This window comes from Osmia bicornis, chromosome 8 (assembly GCF_907164935.1).
Source record: "Osmia bicornis bicornis chromosome 8, iOsmBic2.1, whole genome shotgun sequence".
NCBI classification, from domain to species: domain Eukaryota; kingdom Metazoa; phylum Arthropoda; class Insecta; order Hymenoptera; family Megachilidae; genus Osmia; species Osmia bicornis.
This window is the reverse complement of record NC_060223.1, coordinates 6430461-6437329: the sequence shown is the minus strand read 5'-3', so window position 1 is coordinate 6437329 and position 6869 is coordinate 6430461.

The window sequence follows — 6869 nt, the reverse complement described above, 5'->3', positions numbered from 1 at the left end:
TCTTCTTAGTACCCATTCCTCTCCCTTCAAGTGTTATCGTGCTGCCAAATATACGAGAGAATAGTCGGGAGAAATTTATATGCATCCTCGATTCTGTAGATAGAGAAATTTCAAGAACCTTTTTACAATTTATCGAAGGAAATTAACGAAGTAAAGTCGTTAATGCAATCATGGGTTTCCTTCGTAGCAATGGTATCATTGTAACCGCAGACCGCGTAAACGGAAGTGAAATACACTTACAGATATATTTTAATCTCATCTAATTCTTATTTCAAAAACATTATCTTCCAGTTTGTTTTATTTAAATATTTTTAATTGAGAAATAAGAGAAGTTTGCGGTAGGTCTTTGGACTTGGGAGTTGTACCAAGGTCCCCGTCTACTCTTATAATAATTAAAATCATCAGATTTGTAATTGGTGCTTAGGAAAGCCGACAAATTGTAAGAAACGTACCGTTTAACGACGCTGGACCGATGCTTCTGACAGCATTCCGGTAAAACAAGCATCATTACGCAACCAGTCATCGGTTTTTTTGAAAAGAAGAAAGTTTCCCTCGGTACCATTGTGTTCCTCGCAAAGGTGAAGCTAATGAGCGGGCGCTTTTATACACGGAAAGAGAAGAGAAAAAAAGAAGGGAAGGTAGGAAACAGGCGAAACGAAGGGCCGTGGACGGGGTGGTAGGGAAAAATTTTCAACGGTGTAAAGTAGAAATAGGAAAAGAGCGATTCGATCTGTTCACCCTCGGAACCATTTCATTCCAGGACCACGGCGGAGGATCCTCCGAATCGAGAGAACAAGCGTAACGGCGAGCGAACGAGGAGAATGAAAGGAAGGAGAGAATAAAAACCCCCTCGAGGTTCGACTCAGCATCCCACGATATCTACATCTATTTTTGGCCACGGTCAGCTGTAGTTGCACGGCATTAGCATAATGAAGACAGTTCGTCTCGTCTCGTCCTCTTGGCCAACGCGTGCCTACTCTCTTTCGCTTACTATGCCACATTACACGTGTACACACACGTACTCAACCTTTCTCTCCGTCTATCTTTTCGTTTATCGCTTTATTCGTTCCTTTTTTCAACCGTTTATACAGGACGCTTCAGAAGACGATGAAAAATTTTATTCAGGAAATGAAAAGAATTTGAATTTAATCTAATTTTCGAATGACTTCACTGGCTAAATAAGAAATCCTTGTGATGCGATTGTAGAATCTCGGTAGGGGTCAAGATTGACCCGGACACCAGCATCTGAGTAGGAACGCAGTTTGGGAATGAGGTGAACGTGTAGGGGTGAGGGGTCGAATAGCTCGAGGAAAGGAGACAGCAGAGGTGGTCAGGAAAGAGAAGAGGAACGATGACAAAGCAAGAAGGGTGCTGCTACAAAGAAGCAAAAGAGGAGAAAACCTGCTCCAAGACAACGTACTAACGATACAATAAGATAACAAGCTACAGGGAGGGCCCTGACTTTCCTGGATAACTCGACGCCTGTTCCTCGAATTTACTGTATAAATGTTAGGTTGTTTCGTGATAAATATCGGTTTAATTTAATTATTTAATTATCAAGAATAGTTAATTTTAAAATTTCAAATTTCTGGCTCAAGAAAATAATATTTTTTCATTATTTTCTCTTAATTATTTCAGTGTATCTAATTTATAGTGCCTGATATCGATTCCAGATTGTTTATTTTATATTGTAAATGGATATTACATTTACCACGAACAACCTGATCTTAACAAGAAAACCTTTTACTCGTAATCCTGTCGCAACGATCAAATTGACCATTATTCCAAGCGTGATCGTATTATTGGTATCCTGTGAAAATGTGTATTCACCGTAATAACCATAACTCCGAGTGTTAACGGGCGTCATCGAAGAAATTGCGTGCTCACGTCTTCTATAATTGAATTAATCGCGTCTGTTTGCTCCTTTGTGTACAGTGTGTGACACATAAGTCCACCCCTACGCCGATTTACCGGAGACAAATTAATAAGACCTCTTTGATATTTTCGTTGCTTCAACACGTAACCAATAATTGGTATCCTCCTCCAATCGTGATCTTCCAATAACGTTAGATTAAAAGAAATCTTTGACTTTTGCTAATTTTATTAAACCCATCAATTATGTTGAATATAATTAATGATAGGGGGTATCGTTTGCCTTTGTCAGCTTCTTCATTAACAGACTTCAAAAACAGTTTCTTTCCCTGACGGAATATCTTATTGTCAAATTCCTAAAATTTTTTCTTTCCAAACGTACATCGGATATTAAAAACAGCTGCTTTAAATAGATATTTCGTGTAAACTGTTTCAGGCATCGAAGTGTTAATTTGATTAGTAGTTTAGGTTGGTTTGCGAGTGATGAACGATCCAGTTATTAATCAATTTGAATTACGTTGAAGATGATCGATTAATCGACGTACACTTTACACGATAATTAAGCGGCTGGTCTTGAAGCTGGCAACAACGTTTACTCGTAAATCTACATGTAATAATCATTTATCGTATCAAGCTGCCTGAAAGAAAATACTATGAAATTCAAAATTGAATCAAAATCGGGCCTCTCTCCGTGGTCCGTCGTCCAAGGGTTGAATATACTGTATATACAGAATTCATAGAAAAGCGAACGTACACTGAAAGGATAAATAACGTTTGCCATTGCGAACACGCCAGGCTTCGACAGAAATTGTTCTCGCTGCAGTCACGTACGGCCCTCGTGTCGGAACAACATAAAAATGTAATTACTCCTGTCATGGGGAACGAGCTCGAGAAGACGGCAAAGAAGAGGACGAGGTCGGCTGAATTAAAGGAAGGACGTGATATTTAGTTTGCCGATGAAGCAGAGATTCATAACGATAGATAAATTTTCGAGAAATAATATTAACCCTAGAAGGACGTAGCTTTCATTTTTATATTTCTCGTCAGGGTTGATTTCTTTTTTTATTTCTTAAAGCATGGATCAATGATGACACGACATCGGATAAGGAAGGATTAAATCTAGTGTCATACCTTCGAGTAATATTTCATAAAGAATACAAGTCGAGGCACGATATAAGAAATTATAAAGTTTGTCATCGAAGGAATTAATTGAACAAAGTCTTAATTTAAAGAGTAAACAATGCGATGGCTGCATAGAATCGATCGCGGTTATTAGCGATAATTTGCTCCGGGTATAATTAATTCCCTTGATTCTGCTACCGCCGGTAGGAAAAAGAAAGTTAAGAGGGCTGAAGTAGTTTCGATCGATGCGACGGACTTTCGTGTAAATATTCAGTAACCACTCCTTCGCTTGATCATTATTCTGGAAAAGGAAAAATTTCAATATTTTATCCGGAGAATTTTCTTACCAGCAAGCATTTTCCTTCAATTTTTGGTGTGCCAAGAATTCAACGATCCAAAAAGGGATTCTAAAAATAAAATGCGAATTGGGTTATATTTCCTTTATTTCCATGTATTTTCAATTATGGTCAGGTCAGTTGGTTTTGCTGACCACACTGGAATTTTTAATTACTACACCCACTGTATAAATTGCAGCGTTAATTTTAATTGTTAATGCAGCGTTAATGTTTGTTAATTTTAATTGTTAATTTTCTGGTCTGGATAGGATGGTTTTTAATGTTGACGGGAACGTTAGACGATACGTGAAAGATTCTGCTGAGATTGTTGGGGAAAATTGATGAAAGATCAACTGGATGGGAAAGATTCCGATGTTCATCGAATCTAACGATATCAACCCCTCGAAGAGCGCGTGAAAGGAATTAATATTAGCAAAGCTACTTTGTTTTTTCTTCACGTGAATCGTATCTTCAGAATCATCCTTTCGTTAAAATATCAAAGACCGATGGAATTTCTTTCGACTTATTAACACTTATTTTCCTAGTTATCTTATCTAAAATAGACACCCTCGATTAATCCAATGAACGGATTTATTTAAAACGAAAACACTTGTTTCGTTTCGTTCGGAATATATGTTCTTTTCAATATTGTACGAGTATCAGTTTTATTTGGGAAAATTTTATCAGCGACAATTATTCATCATTGTCGGTATTATTTCGTTTTGGGTACAGTTTTTCATGTAAATTATCAAATCGTGAAAGTAAAACACATTTGTAGTAAAAAAGTATCAATCGAACGCATAAGTTTCGTTTTGTGTTTTATTTATTGTTTCATAAAATCTGAATCCCTTTGGCGAAGAGAGGATTAAAATTTATTTACAAGATAGCAAAACAATGTCGACGGTAACGATCAATTTGATTGAATAAATGTATGTTTTTCGAGCCTGTCATTTATCGTATTCTATGACACGTAAATGGACTTGCGGGGTTTTCATCGAATTTTTTCCGGCAATTAATTAGAAATCGCGACCAATTTGTTTGACTGACGATAAATATCGATACGAATGTCCAGCTGTTTTACTCGTCCACAGTACTCGATGAATTAAGAAGTTACTACATTCCTCGACAGAGATTTGATTTCCGTTCACGTGGTCGAAAAGATTACCGATACTATCCTAGCAGAGGTCTAACGAGATCAGCAGCAAGAGTAGACACGTGGTGAGAATAAATTTTCCACAAAGACGTTCTGTCATCCAGTGTCATCGGGCTCCCAAATGCGTTTACGATAAGACCGACACGATTTCGAGGATTCCTGCCAGGAACGAGTGGAACCGTAGCCTTACTTCGTTTGTTCGTTCATGGGTACCACGGATCGATCGTAATTTCCGTCAGTGACTCACGAAAAAGAAGAGGGACTCAGACCCGTCTATGTATACGTATATAGTATACATGCAACGTGGGAGAAAAGACACAGGGTGAAACGCGAGGGCTGACTAATCGCGAAGCTAAACTACCGACAACCCCCTTCTGATTACCAACCGTTTTCTTAGAATCGCTCTACGCTTCTCCTTGTCGATTTTGTATAGGGCGTTCACGAATTAAACGATCAAACTTTGCCGGAGTGTGTTCTATGAGTGGAAAGAACACGAGAATGGTATACCGTAAACGTACGAACCGAGGAATTACGGTGAAAGTTTCGGAAACGAGGAAATTAGAAGTAGAGGCATCAAACGAATATAGGAATGAAGAAACCCGAAGAAGAAGTAATCCTCTTTTTAACTGTTCAAAAATTGGTAAGCATTGATGGAGTAATTTTGACAAAATTCTAGAACTACCAAAGGGATCAAAATAGACTTAAGGTTCCTTATTTTAAATTATAAAATTTATTCAAATATTTTTGTTCAAAAATTGGTAAACATTGATGAAGTAATTTTAACAAAATTATTAGAATCTTCTAACACTAGAACTACCAAAGGGATCAAAATGACTCATTTCAGGTTCCCTATTTTAAATTATAAAATTTATTAAAATATTTTTGTTATATACTAGTTTATGTTTCACTCTTTATTTATTTTATTTTCAATATACATTCAACACTGGTGGTTCCAGTGTCAACTAACAAATCCTCTTGTTTATTAGAGAAGTTACTGTCCAGTGACACTTACTGTCACCAGGAAACTTGCGGTGCGTTAGCATATTTATGAAGGTTACATGGCCGTACATGACCCTTAGCCCGGTGTCTCTGCCCTTTGATCGCTCTCAGATTGCCTCTCGTTTCGGTGGATATTCAAAGAAGAACCATGACCAGTCTCAACGTTAATTCTTTCGATCCGGTTCCTCGAGTTACGCTCGTTGCAGCTAGGTTACTACCCCTCCGAAATGGAGAAAGAAGAGAAAAAAATGGAGAGAAATAGGGGTGTGCTAGCACCTTTATTCATGCACATAATTCCTTGCGGACAGGTTACTGCAGAGGCTGCAAGGCATTTAATATAAATCGAAGGAAGTATCGCTGGTGTCTCCTCGTTCCTTACGATAAGACCAGTTTTGGCGCTACTCCAGTCTCTCGTATCCATCTTATCTTCCCACGTAAAGACGTTGACAGGATTCGAACGAAGCATTAAGCTGTTTTCCGAGCTTACACAGACTCCATTCCGTCTAGCGTCCCTCGATCGAGATTGAACGGAACTTTTCTCGAATGAATTGTAGGCTGAGAAACAGTCCACGATGAATTAACTCGGAAGTAATCAACTCGCTCCCGGGTTAATTAGCTTTCGGATGATGATAGTAGGTCAAATTTGAATATTTTTAAAGAAGTCTAATGTACTCGTTTCTTGACAGGTTTTGTACCCTCTAGATCTGCGGTGAAAGCATGAATTTAATTTAGCAGGAGAAGCTAAACAAAGCGAGGGAAAAACGAAACGAAGGTGTAATAAGCGTTGAGTATTACGCTTTCTCTACGGCGAATTCTATTGTCTAGGCAGGTAATTGATCACTGATTGAAACGACGAACCTGTCGCTCACTTTTCATTTGTACATCGCGATGCTATGTAGTTTCATTCTTAGCTGTGATATTTTATGCAATTTGTCAATTTTCTGTTTATTTTAATTCAGAAAACAGGAATCTTTTCTGAAATGAATGAATATCTGCATTGTTTATATAATAGGTTTTAATTGAACCTGTAAGGTGAAGCAGACTAGTGTGTACAGAGGTAGGAACAGACTGTTCTGTTCGACCTATTAGACCTATTAGACCTTTGCCAGGCTAGAAGCCAGAAAGGTTACACAATTAGGAAATGGCTGGAGTCCAGAACTCTGGATACACTTCTAGTAACCACCTACACCTTCTTTCACATTGTACTCCTCTTCTTGTAGCCTCTGCACCGTAATCTTTCACTACAGATAATCCATTGTGAAAGTCGACTTTTAGAGGGAACAATTTTCATTGAAACATTTTAAGAAAAAAATAATCATTTAAAAGAAATACAGCTTTGAAAAATAATTATAATTATAAATACTTCTTCTTTCTCATTTAACTCTACC